Source organism: Mus caroli, chromosome 2 (genome assembly GCF_900094665.2).
Source record: "Mus caroli chromosome 2, CAROLI_EIJ_v1.1, whole genome shotgun sequence".
Lineage (NCBI taxonomy): Eukaryota > Metazoa > Chordata > Mammalia > Rodentia > Muridae > Mus > Mus caroli.
In genome coordinates, this window is record NC_034571.1 from 63,329,168 (window position 1) to 63,342,669 (window position 13,502).

A 13,502-nucleotide genomic window follows, 5' to 3' on the forward strand; every position below is an offset into this window, starting at 1 on the left:
CAAGTAGAAAAGAAAGACCAAAAGGAATGATAGCAATATGGCAAGTGTCCTGTCAGTCAAATGTGCTGAGAATGTAGCTCTGCCTCACTCTCCCTAGAGTGCTTACATCATATCATTCATGCCAAACTTGTATGTACATGGGCCTATTTTCGAAAATGGCAGAGTATTCACATATAACCTATACAAAGCCTCATGTACACTTGAATTTAACTCTCAAAGACTTGTGATCCCTGCCTAATGTAAAAACTGCCATCCCCTGTGGCTTAGTGAACATGGCATGGAGAAAAGTGATACATGCTTAATAAAGGTGCAAGCTTTTTTAAAAACCAAACCAAACCAAACCAAACTTCTATCTGTGGTTATTTCAATCCATGGATACAGAACCGTTGATTTGGAAAGCCACAGTTTTAGAGACAATTGTTATAGGAAAGAATTAGGCCTCACAGCAAATAAATTTCTGAAGACTGACAAAGAACGGTTGCCATGCATACTGCCTGTCGTAAAGTCCACATGTTGATGATACAGATTGTTACTGTTTAACAACTTATTCGTTCTCCCGTGTTTATGGCCATCCACAGAGCTGACTGCTCTGTCTTCTGATTCTGAGCCTGGCTGCTGTTCCAGCTCCCTTACTTGACCAGCTGGGTAACTTCTTTTGCTCTGAGTTAAGTAACTCTGACCTGTGTGCCTAAAACCAGCCCCATGGGTCTGACTGTGTCTCTTTGGAGACACCTGTCCCCACTATTCACTAAGGAGAAACAAGAAAGAAGTGGTGTGCCCCTGTGATATGCAGAATCGTTTGCTTTCCAAGTCCACTGGTTCTGCATCTGTGGATTGAACTATCTACAGTCAGAGCTTATTTCTATATTAACTGTGTACTGTTTCTCTTCTGCAAGTGCCATGGTCTCTGAGCCACAGAGGATAACACAGTGTTTGTATTAGGCAGGGATCACAAGTCTTTGAGAGATAATGTCAAGTGTACATTTGTTTGATTGCTTATTTTCCATCAAGAACTAACCTGCCAAGGATTCCCAAGACATACTCTCTATCAGGTCATCATGAATGGTGATGAGCTAATAATAATAAGTTTACCTGCCTGATCAGCTTCCCTTTGGTCATAAATCAGAGCACACGGAAAAAAAATAGGACACACAAGAAATGAATCATAACTAGAAAGAGAAACTAGGCGTCTGTGAGGGGAAGGGAGGACGATTTAAAGCCTTTGTGTTTGTTGAATTTTTTTTTGCCATATACATTTAGTTTTTTATTAGAGAGAGAGAGAGAGAGAGAGAGAGAGAGAGAGAGAGAGAGAGAGAGAGTGAACTTCCAGACTTCTTCTTGGCCTGAGCATTTTCTCGGCTTCGGAAAGAAAAGTTCAATACAGGCCGGAACATTCTAAACCTGAAGAGATCACGCTAGTTGAAGTAAGCAACTCACAAGAAGGTAAACATTGCTGCATCATTCCACTTACATATGACAATGTAGTACTCAAAATCATAAAGTCAGACAGTGGGCTGGTGGTTTCCCATGGCTGAGGGCAGGGGGAAATCATGTTTTGAAAACATTTGGGCATGAAAAGTAAAAATGTAAGACACTATTGCTCTAGGTGGCTGAAATTCAATGACGGCCCTGGCCTACAAGCATGCAAATCACTAATACAAAACTTTGAGGGAACAGGTGTGTGTGTGTGTGTGTGTGTGTGTGTGTGTGTATGAGTGTATGAGTGTATGAGTGTATGTGTGTGTGTGTATTTGTGCATGAGTGTGTGTGAGTGTGTGTGTGTATGAGTGTATGTGTGTGTGTTTGCATGAGTGTGTGTGAGTGTGTGTGTGTGTGTATGAGTGTATGTATGTGAGTATGTTTGTGCATGAGTATGTGTGTATGTGTGTGAGTGTGTGTGTGAGTGTGTGTGTATGAGTGTAAGTGTGTGTGTGAGTGTGTTTATGAATGAGTGTGTGTGTGTAAAATTGTGCAATGTCCCTAAAGTGTTCTTGCCTTCCCTTTCCTTTAAAGAACATTAAACCACTAACTCCCTGCTTGCATGGTGCCCTCCCCCACTCACTCTCCTCTGGACTTTGCTCAGCTGCTTGTCCTAATCAGTCATTTGTTTGTTTCTTTTCCATCAAGGACTAATCTGTCATGAATTCCCTTAGGGCGCTGTCAGGACATCATGAATGACAATAAGTAAAGCCCATCCCACGTTGTTCTGGAAACAACATCTTTACCAGAGAGCCCCTGAGAAATGTCTGGAGCTGAGTAACTTTGCAGAGCTCAGAAATCATCCCATTTGGTTGGCTGCCCAGAATGCCTCAGGAAAGCATCAGCTAGAGGGAACAGTCACTGAGGAATTGTACGCTCCTCCACGCCTGACCTCTCTAGCTTCTCTTCATTGGAAGAGACATATTCTGATCAGGAAACTTCCACACAATCGTAGTATTTCCTGTGTGTGTATCTTATTTTTTTTTTTTCTAAAATAAGCAAACCCATCTTTCAGCATGTGACTCTTTCTGCCAAGATAATATCATTTGGAAAGGTATCTTCAGAAAGTTTCCCAGGCAACTAAAACGTTGGCAGGATATCACTGAGAATTATATGAAAATAACGAGCAGAGAGAGGAGGTGGAGAGAGCGTATCAGTGGGAGAGTGCAGTCCGTAATGTCTGAGGTTCTAGGAGGGCTGCAAAAAGGCTGTGCCTGAGAAGTGGTTATAAACACACAGGGAGATGGTGAACAAAATCCTCTGCCAAACTCAGGAGGCCGGCTGAGGAAGGAAAACAGCAACACGTAAGACCAGACAAGAATGCAGGAGCTCAATAGTAATTAGTGGCTGCATATTCTACAAAGACTTCATTAATATTCCCAAGTTACAAAGGGGCAATTGCAAGGCACTGCACATCAGCCTACTAATGAGCACGTATGTGTATTGGGCTCATAAAAGAATGAGAAAAATTGTTCCTGTCATTTGCTTTTAAAGTAGGTTGTCAAGCAAATCCTGTATTGCCTTTTTCTTTCCTGTCTGGATCATCTCCCAGGCTGTAAATCACAACCATCCTTTGCAATGGTATCTCTGGCTGTATGGGTTATCACCAATGGGCATTTCATTTTCCATCAAGTGTTCTATAAACTAGAGCATGGAAACTTGATATAGTTTGAAAGAACATGAACAACAAAAAAAGGTTCCTTTTACAGGGATGGGGTTAGAACCTTTTTCATGACAAGTAACATTTATAAGTAAAGCTGTTTTGTACTTTTATAAGTATAACAAAAGTCTAATGATCGCAGCCTTCTGCTTTTGAACACAGTTATATTAGGGCTGATTCCCTTTTCTTCCATTTGTACCACATTTTAAAGTATCAAGCGCAGTCCATCTTTAATGGAAGCAATGCTTGATGAGTTATCATTTAAATGTATGTCATCCTTGAGACTTATTCTATTTCTAATGAGCTTATTTGAGCATATGTTTATATTCAGTGGCAGTCAATACAATGAATATCTTTAACACCTGAGAGAATTACTGAATTTTAATATCTGCTCAAGGCATTTCAGATTATAAACAACAATTGCGGCAGGAAGAAAAAAAAAGTAGTGATAAAAGGAAGTGGAATACACTCAGTCTCAGAATAACCTTGCCTTTAAAGTAAACATTGAATAATATTCATATATATATATATATATATATATATTCTAATGCACTGGCTTAAACATTGCCGTCTGAGTTTTGGTAGGGATTTTGTACTTGTACTACAAAAAAATTAGTAAATTATCAAGGCAAGGGCTTCTAGAAAAAAGAAAATAAGATCTTTATAGCATGAAGCTGTTTTGAGGTTGTGTGGCAATCAGAATAACAGCCCTCCCAACAGCTGCAACCTAACCTTAGGGCCTGGGGGATGTTACCTTTTGTGGCAAAGGAGATCATGTAGTTGTGATTCAGCTGGGATCATCAGCGAGCATCCTGGGTTATCCTGGAAAGTTCAGTGCTTTCACCCGGAGGGTTTTTGAAGGAGGAAGACAAGATCAAATTCTGAAGGAGCAAAAAGGCGTGGCCATGGAGTCGGAGGAAGAAAGGGAGTCAAAATCTGAGCCCCAGAAGGTGACCTCTAAAGGTCAAAGAACACAAGGGAGCAAATTGTCCTCCCCAGCCTGCAGGGTGAGCACAGCTCCACACACTCCTTGGTCTAGAAGCAGAAGGACTCACAACAAACACCAGAGTTTCCGAGTCATTAGAATGTGTGTGTGTGTGTGTGTGTGTGTGTGTGTGTGTTATTTTAAACTTCTGAGTGTGTGAGAATTTCACACATCTGATAAACCAGTGCATAAACCCGATAGAAAGCAAGTGGGACTCATCTGTCCATCTCACTGACACTCACAGGGAAGAGCCTGTGCTCACATTGTCAAACAAGAAACATGCAGAATGTAATCTTGGAGTTATGTTCTAATTTAAAAAAAAAGAATTAACAGTTTACTTTTGCTATTTCCCTGCCTCTATACAAAGTTTCATTACTTATGTCAGGGATGCAGGCAGATGCGATAATTCACTTAGTGATATTTAAAGTGCCTTTTGAAGTTAGTGGTGGTTGGTAATGGTGGTGGCAAAGAACTGATAGAGAATCTCACTTATGAAGCCCAGGCTAATATCAAACTGGCTATCCTCCTGCCTCCGCCCTTGGATTATTAATGTGTACCATTGTATGTAGCTTAAGGAAATCTCTCCTTTGTTTCTTCTTTAGACTATAGACTGTATTGAAACTTTACACATTCACGGCACTCCAAACTAGTAAGTTATGTTGGAAAATGCAGTCAAAGAAATTCAAACTGCTACTGTGATGTGTTTAATGCAGACTTTCTTTATCTTCAAAATCTTTGAGTAATGTTTGCTTTCTATTTCTCTTTTCATCCATCCCTCCCTTCCTCCCTTCCTCCCTTCTTCATTTATTCATTTTTCCCTTGGGAATGTGTCCCATATGTCTCAAATACCTGAACTCAAATTATCCCTCTGCCCTAGTCTCTAGGTAGCTAGCACTATAGTCACACACACACACACACACACCCCTTATTTCTTCTTTGGTATAGCTTATGTTTTAGGATGCCTCTGAGAAGACTGCTAGAAACAACGAACTCCAGCTATATCAGTCAGATTTGTCAATAACAAAAACAGGATATCCCAGACCCTTGTTCCACTGATACCCACCTTCGTTTCGAATCTCCTCTTTCCTTGGAGAAACAGTTGCTCTTATCAGAGCCTCTGCCTCCTCAGTGGGTGTCTCTTCCCATTTCTTTGGTTACTTACTTCTTTTTGAGGATGCATGGCAGAAATTGCTTAGTGGGTAAATGCAAGTTACAGCCATGGTTCTTGACATGAAGGAACTGAAAACTCGAGAATTTGACATTTTCATCTTAAATATTAGAAAATAGAATCTGCATTCCACAAAGTTCCAAGGGAACAAAGTCGCTGAACACAGAAAACAATCCTCAGACATTAGGGAAACCAAGCAGTTATTTACATCCACTGTGGGTCTTCAGATTTTTTTTCTTCCATAGACCAACTCCCAGGTGTGGTTGCTCTTATCTTTTATGAAGTAGAAGAGCCAGTAAGTTAAGAGTTTTAAGAAGAGGAGACAAATGAAACAAGATTGTCTGTGTGGGCACTATAGCTGAAGTTGGGCGACAGGAACTAAAGATTAATAATTCTACTCATGTATTTTATTTTTTAATTACATAAAAGAATGAAGAAGACATTCTGTAGAGTCATATTTACTTGGGTAGAAATTGCTTCCATCCCTTTAGAAAGCTAAAGAAATTTCAAGTGTTTGCAATGGAGATTTGAGGGGGTTGTCTCCACAGGTGTCAATCATGCTATTAGGCACGAGCCAAGAGAATGTATTTCTACTGGGTAAATGTTAATATGAGCTTGGTGGCTCCTTGTATCTGTTTGGGTTTTTTTCCATATAATTTTAAAAGTAGAAGTAGCTTTAGCTTCTCAAGAAGTAGTTGACATATATTGGCCTTTTGCCATTTAGACAGCATCAATATCTAATATTCATTCAACAAGTTTGGGTATTCATAGTAAAGCAAACAAACCAGAATGTCCTTTGATAAAAGGATATAAAAAGCCAGAGATTTTTCTCCTTTTAATTATTTTAATCTGCATTTCAAGAATACTAACAATTGGGAAAACAAATTTAGATATTCTTCTGGGTGAAATGTTTTTATGATTGCAAACACTTAATATCTGTGTGCATACACTGGTAGAAGATTTCTTCTTTGTCATGCTCATTGTCTTTCCTACTGTGAGGGTCTTCTGTTTTTCCAAGCCTGCTTTGAAATGGGATACCTTTTCCTGAAGAAACATGTTCAGTGAGGTAGGTAATAAGACTCAGGAAGCAGCCAGTCTTTGCCTCTCCAGCAACCGCCACAACTAAGTAATTGCTTTCTGATTAGATTTCAGGCCTGTTGTGTAAATATGCACATAATTTTTGAAGGGAAAGCTCATAGAGCTATCAAAGACTGGTGTTATTCTTCAAAACTATATTTGTGAAGGAATCGGAAGAAAGAAAGTATCCAAATAAATTGCATATATAATGTTTTCTTGAAGAATTGTTAACAATCTGAGTCGCAAATTAGCAAGTGTGTGTACGCACACATATAAAACCAACAACCTAAGAATGGAGGCATCCTAAGGTTCTTGAGGGAGGAAGTTGTTATGGATGAGGCTCCTCCTATGAAGATTTTCCTGGAGGCTCACCTGGCTTGTGCACATTGGCAGAACTGGTACAATAATGGAAGACAGGATGTGAAAAGAAGAGAGGAGAAGCCAAAAAAGAGGAGAAGCCAGTGTTGCAGAGGTTTTAAGGGACAGGGGGAAACTGCTGATATTTTCAGCTCTAAATTTAGTTTTAAAAGAATCTAAAGACAAGATGACCAATAAACAAGGTCACAAAAAGAAATCCCCACTCCCAAGAATGTGTGAACATTGCAAAGTCATTCAAATTGGTGGCTTATTTAAAGATAGAGAAAGGAAAAGGGAGAGGATGAGAGAGAGAGAGAGAGAGAGAATAATGGAGAGAGAGAATGAATAATGGAGAGAGAAGGAGAGGGAGAAAGAGAAAGAACATGAAGTTGCAGATAATAGAAAGAGAAAATGGATCTGGGAGGACTTAATGGGAAAAGTTGGGGTGACTATAATGAAATACATTGTATAACATTTTTAAAGTCTTTATAAAATGCTTTTTGAGCAAGAAATCTGCAGTTCATGCAAACAGGAAGAACAAAGTTGAATCCATTCCATTGAAAACAAGCAAGGGCTGAGTGGCAAAGATCATGAATACTCGACATCAGACTCCAGCATCTTCTTGCTGTATATATCCATGAAACTGACCCAACCTTATAAATGTTATATAAATATTACTGTTAGTATCAGTGTGTGCATATACAATGTGTATATGTGGATGCATGTGCAGCAGCATACGTGTTGAAGTCAGAGCATCATTTTTGGAATGAGTGCTTTCCTTCCACATTTACATGAACTCCAGGACTCAAGTCACCAAGGTTTTAAGACAAGTGCCTTTTTCTGCTGAGCCATCTTTTGGGTTCTTTCTTACCCAGCATTTTCAAACTCTTGTTTTCCTTACCTACATATTTATAAAATGAAAGGAAAATGGTGCTTTCAATATGTGACTTCTAAGACATATATATAATGACTTCAAGATGTGTTATCTTGCTTAGAAAACAGGAAAGACACAAGAAAGGAGTTCTGCTTTATTATATTATCATGCTTTCTGTCAGATGTACAGGTTTTTCTTGTCCCTTGAGTACAGACACATATCTCTATCTCTACCCTGGGACATTTGCATAGCATGTTTTCTCTGCTTGCAATTTTTCTTCCCAGGTTGTTCCTGTGGGCCATCCTCTTGGAACCCTCCCATCGTTTTTTCAAAACAGCATCTAGCTCTGCTCTCTAAGAATGTCCCATCTTCTTTTCATTTTGATGCTTCTTTTCTAGCATTTTCACCTCCAGCAAATTTCCACCTTCTGATGATCTGAGTAGCTAGCGACATTATTTTCTCCCCCTGGAGAATGAAAATCCACAAAGACAAAGATTTCAATCTGATTATTATAGTTGATATTTGCCTAATGTTTCACACAGAGCCTGGTGTGTAGAAGGTGATTAAGGTGATCAATACAGTATTATTGAGGCAGGGTTTGCCTCTATCAGATAGCACTGTTAAAGTGAGGAAGGAACTGCTCCACTCACTTTCATATTCTCTTGGTTTGTTGGTGGGAACTAATTTTCTTCAAATTTTCTCCTAACGTTTGTTTGAACTTCTTTGTTTCGATGTTTTCTCTGTATTGCAGCACAAGATATGGTATTTGTTCTCTTCATAATGACAACCCATACACTCCCATAATAAGTTACCAGTTTTCAGTAATCGTTCATCCTCTTCATTGACCCGAACTGATTCCTGAGAAAGAATTGATGCTTTTTTTGTGGCAAGATAATGAGGACAGACCAAGTGAACATGGATTCACAGACCTGTTGCCATTTCCCTTTACTATCAAAAGAACCCCAACTTTTTAATCATAAAACTCAAAGCCAAAGAATGCACTGATCATAAAGGAAATTGTATTAAGTAGAAAAAGGAGAGGGACAGGAAGGGCAGCACACAGTCACCATGGGGACAACATCAGTTGTCATCAATTTTTGGATTGTTCTTTATGTCTCTGGAACCACATCTAATTCTTAAAATACATTATTTTATTTTTTTAAAAAAAGCACCCACAAGAGCCTTATTTTGATATTTTATTGCTATCACTGTTTCAAGGATGTGAGAGAGGGAAATCTAAAATCTTCAGAAGCTCATTAGACCACACACCAGCAACAGACAGAGAAGGCTCTCTGGCCTCTCAGCCTGAGCCACCTTCCAAGGGTCTCAAGCCATAGATAAAAAGGAAGTCAATGCCAGTGACTGCAGCCCAGTAAAACTTTATTTATTAAAGAAAACCAAAAAGCTGATGGGCTGCATGCTGTGATTTGTTAATGATGTTGTTGCTAAAAACTTTTGGCTTGTTTTGGGAAAGCTGTTCTGGAAAATTCAGAAACAGGAGAAGAAAGTATAGATCAAGATCAAGTAGTGTCACAGAAGCCCAGTGTGTGTGTGTGTGTGTGTGTGTGTGTGTGTGTGTGTGTGTGTGCTGGAAAGACAGAAAGGGAGAGAAAGAAAAAATGCCGGAACAAGAAAGGCTTCCAAGGTCATGTGGTCTAATATATTCGTCACATTAAAAATCTAAATGGGACTTGAAAGGTGAGTAGTACCTGCTAGGAAGATGATTTGTGCTCCAAAAGAGATTGTAGCCGCGGTTACACAACCCGTGAATAGATGAATGACCTTGGATTGTGCACTCAGGATGAGTGAGTTCTGTGATATGTGAATTGAATCAATAGAGTTGTTTATAAAGCATTAACCATAGCAGTCTAATAATGAAAAGTAGATGAAAATTTAAAAAATAAGTTACAAAGACAATGAAGAGGTTTTTTTTTTTAAGGTCCACAATTGTCATCACTTGGGGTAGTTTCCCTTTTAAAAAAATGAAACAAACAAACAAACAAAAAACCTTTTCCTCTGTAAACATGCACTTACAGGCTTAAATAAAGCAAACGTGAGAATAGTACTTGATGAACTAAATGAACATCAATTCAAAAAATAACAGTAAATTCAGGTCCATTCCAAACCTCCTTCCTGGGACAGCTACAACCTTTTTCTTTGTATTGTAGTTAAAAATGCATAGCATGAAATTTACCATCTTAACCATGGAGAAGTGTACAGTGATGTGGCCCCTAGCATAGGTACATTATGGTACAACCTCCCCTAACCATGCACACCGTGCATCTCCCGAGCTCCTCATCCTCCCACGTCAAAATCAAAACGTCATACCCACTAAATAATAACTTTGAGAATATTCTTGATTAAGAGTTGGGGAGAAAATTTGAAGAGGGATAGCTAATATCAAAGGCCCTTTGTAAAAATCAGATGCAGAAGACTATATATATATATATATATATATATATATATATATATATATATATAAAACTAATGCAATGGGTAATGGCTTTTATGTGAAAAACAAACCAAAATTGCATTCAGATATCTAGGAAAATACCAGTTCAATCTGGTTCTTTTTAGGAGCTCTGTGGATTCAGGGCCCTTACTATCAAGCATACCTCTGCCTAAAGCTTCCTTCCTGGGCTCTGATGTTGGAAGCCTTCATCCCTTAATAATTGATCTGAACAAGCTCCAGGAGAAGAGGCTATGCAGGAAAGATTACAAATGCCGCCTCAGTTTTTCAGTCTTTTATTGCTTTGAGTGAAGTGATGGAATGTTCACAATGTCCACATCTGGAAGTTTCTCATCACAGATAATAATTGCTTCCCCCTCCCCCCCTTCTTTCCAGTTGTACAAATAATGGAATCTTTTCTCCCACGGACTATGAGTAGTCTATGCACAGAGAAAGGCCAAGACGGGTTAATGGCAGTTCCAGGAGGAACCATAGAAAAGCCCACTCAAGCTGAGACTAGTGAAGCTACTCAGAGACTTGCCAGAAGAGGCAGCAGGCCATCAGCCAATCATGTGACTCCACCCTCTCCCACCCAGGACGTGTTCTCTCCAGGGAAGCGTGCATATCAGATTAGTGAGAGGATCCAGATGCACCTGGGTGTTCTCATGCTATTTACATATGTGCCTAAGTATCTAAATGTGTAAGTATATAGGACACTGAGACACCAATCACGTTATTAGCATGAAAAATCCTTTCTGAAAAATTATTTCTCTGTCTAATTAACCCAAGGATACAAATTTAACAAAAATAATTAGAGATTCAAGCCAACTCAGGTCTACTTCCATTCTGCTTTGAGGGATTATGCCCCTGGTTTATGTTACAATGAAAAATAAAGTTTTATTTATTCCTTCTCAGACATCACAGGCTTCAGGCTCTGGATGAATTTGTCTGTCTATATCTGGAGAAAAGAGAACTTAAATCCTAAAATGTGCATCAATCCATCTATTGATCTGCAAGCCCTCTAGTTACCACCTTCGTTTTTGAAATCAAAAGGTCTTCCGAAAGACCCTTGATTTCCAACCTCTGACTCATGCTCCCTTTGCTTCAGAAGACTCCTATGTCTGCTCTCTTCTTTATTCATGCTGCACCAATGCTTGCTCATCTGACTCTTGGTCATTACCAGCTGCTTCTCAACTCTTTATTCTTCAGTGCTGAACACCAAATTGTGTTTTTTAAAAAAGCCTTTCCACCTTCAAAAGTTATTCTGGCAGTTGGCTTTCTCTTGCCTCCTCCAGATTCCATCATTATTAGCATTGCTAATATTATAGTAGTATTTATCTTTCTTTAGGTAATTCAATTTTGCTGTCCAAGCTCATGTTGAGAAATCCTATGCTCTGGCAGGACAGGTCTATAACCAGACTGAAATCAGAACAGGCATGACTTACTGGCAGGAGACTCTCACGATCTCTGGCCTGTTTTTATTTCCTGGAATAAGGAGGGAGTTCTCGTCAGATCCTTCCTCACCAGACAGTACAGCCATCCCCCGGCCTTTTCTCCTTTACTTCCAGCCAGATGGCTAAATGAAAAGGGGACTCTAACTATGAAGAGGTCATTATCCATGTTGGGTGGGACTGTATGTTTATTCAGCTGCAGGAGTCATGCAAGTTCCTATAAATAAACCCAATAAACTTAGTGGTTCATCAATATAGAGGTGGGTGGAATTGTTTCTAATTGTTATTGCCTCCTGTATTTGGTGACTAGAAATAGACTCCAAAGATAAAGTAACACAATTAGCAGGGGTTGACCGTGGAATATAATTTTCAAATTTGACCCTGACAAGGAATCAGACTTCTTAATATATGACAAAGCTAGGTGGTGGTGATGCACTCCTTTAATCCAGCAACTCAGAAGGCAGAGACAGGTAGCAGTCTGTGAGTTCAAGGCCAGCCTGGCTGCCAGGCAGAGTTCCAAGACAACTAAAGCAACACAGACAAAAGGAAGGAAGGAAGGAAGGAAGGAAGGAAGGAAGGAAGGAAGGAAGGAAGGAAGGAAGGAAGGAATTACAAATATCTGGCATGCAACAGACATGGTAGAAACATGTGTACGGTGAGAACAGGGTATTTTGGAAGCACAGTTATCACCATATGGCTAAAGAAGAAGCCCACAGCAAAGTTTGGTACGATCTAAAAAGGTTTCGGTGTCAGAGTGGGACTTCCACATTGTTGGACTTGGGTTCAGTTAATCTCAGGATATTGTGTTTCCTTTCCTTGTTTCAAAGTCTCATCAGGGTGAAGGGAAAGGCATCTAAAACATCCCAGTATGTTCTGCTAAATCACCACCCTTTACATAGTTTATAAGCAAAGAGCAAGAACCCGGGGGCGGGGCCTTTATTTGTATGCTGTGAGTTTTGAATAAGTAGTTTTAATTTCAAGAGACAAACAGGGCTTAATTTTGAATCCCGTTATAGAAATTTTTCAAAATATATTTTGTAAGTTCTTGGTCACTGTCTTAGTCAGGGTTTCTATTCCTGCACAAACATCATGACCAAGAAGCAAGTTGGGGAGGAACAGGTTTATTCAGCTTACACTTCCACATTGCTGTTCATCACCGAAGGAAGTCAGGACTGGAACTCAAGCAGGTCAGGAAGCAGGAGCTGATGCAGAGGCCATGGAGGGATGTTATTTACTGGCTTGCTTCCCCTGGCTTGCTCAGCCTGCTCTCTTATAGAACCAAGACTACCAGCCCAGAGATGGCACCACCCACAAGGGGNCNTNCCCCCTTGATCACTAATTGAGAAAATGCCTTACAGCTAGATCTCATGGAGGCATTTCCCCAACTGAAGCTCCTTTCTCTGTGATATATAACTCCAGCCTGTGTCAAGTTGACATAAAACTAGTCAGTACAGTCACCAAATGTAAATATACAGATCGAATTGCCAAAGGTCTTTTTGAAATTTCTTTTCCTCGAGATCTCTACTTATAACAGCAAGTCATTTTCTGAACAGGAATGGTTGGGTATGGGGTAAAACAAAAACAAACAAAAACAGCAGGTTCCTAAAGCCAAACACACTGTAGGGAAATTCTGAGTTCCTTTAGAACTCCAGTGGAGGAGTGGGCCAGCTCAATCAAGGATGGGAAGAGACCATCCTTAGAGATCTCCTCATTCCATACTCCCTCTGTCATAGTGCATGACATGACACCTTAGTGATCAGAATGAATAAGGAAGTGGTGCAGGCACCCCTGAGGCTTACAGAAGACATAAGTGGCAAGGAATTACAGTATCCTCTTTGTGTAAGTGGACAGAAAGGCAAGTGCTGTGGTAGCGCATAATAAAGGTAGAAGACGAAAAGATTAAAATCTGTCCTGGAGCTTACTCTGTGTAGTGAGTCTGTGCTGACTTCAATCTCTGAGCACCATCTATAGAAGACTGAACAGAGATGAACCCTGAGAGCAC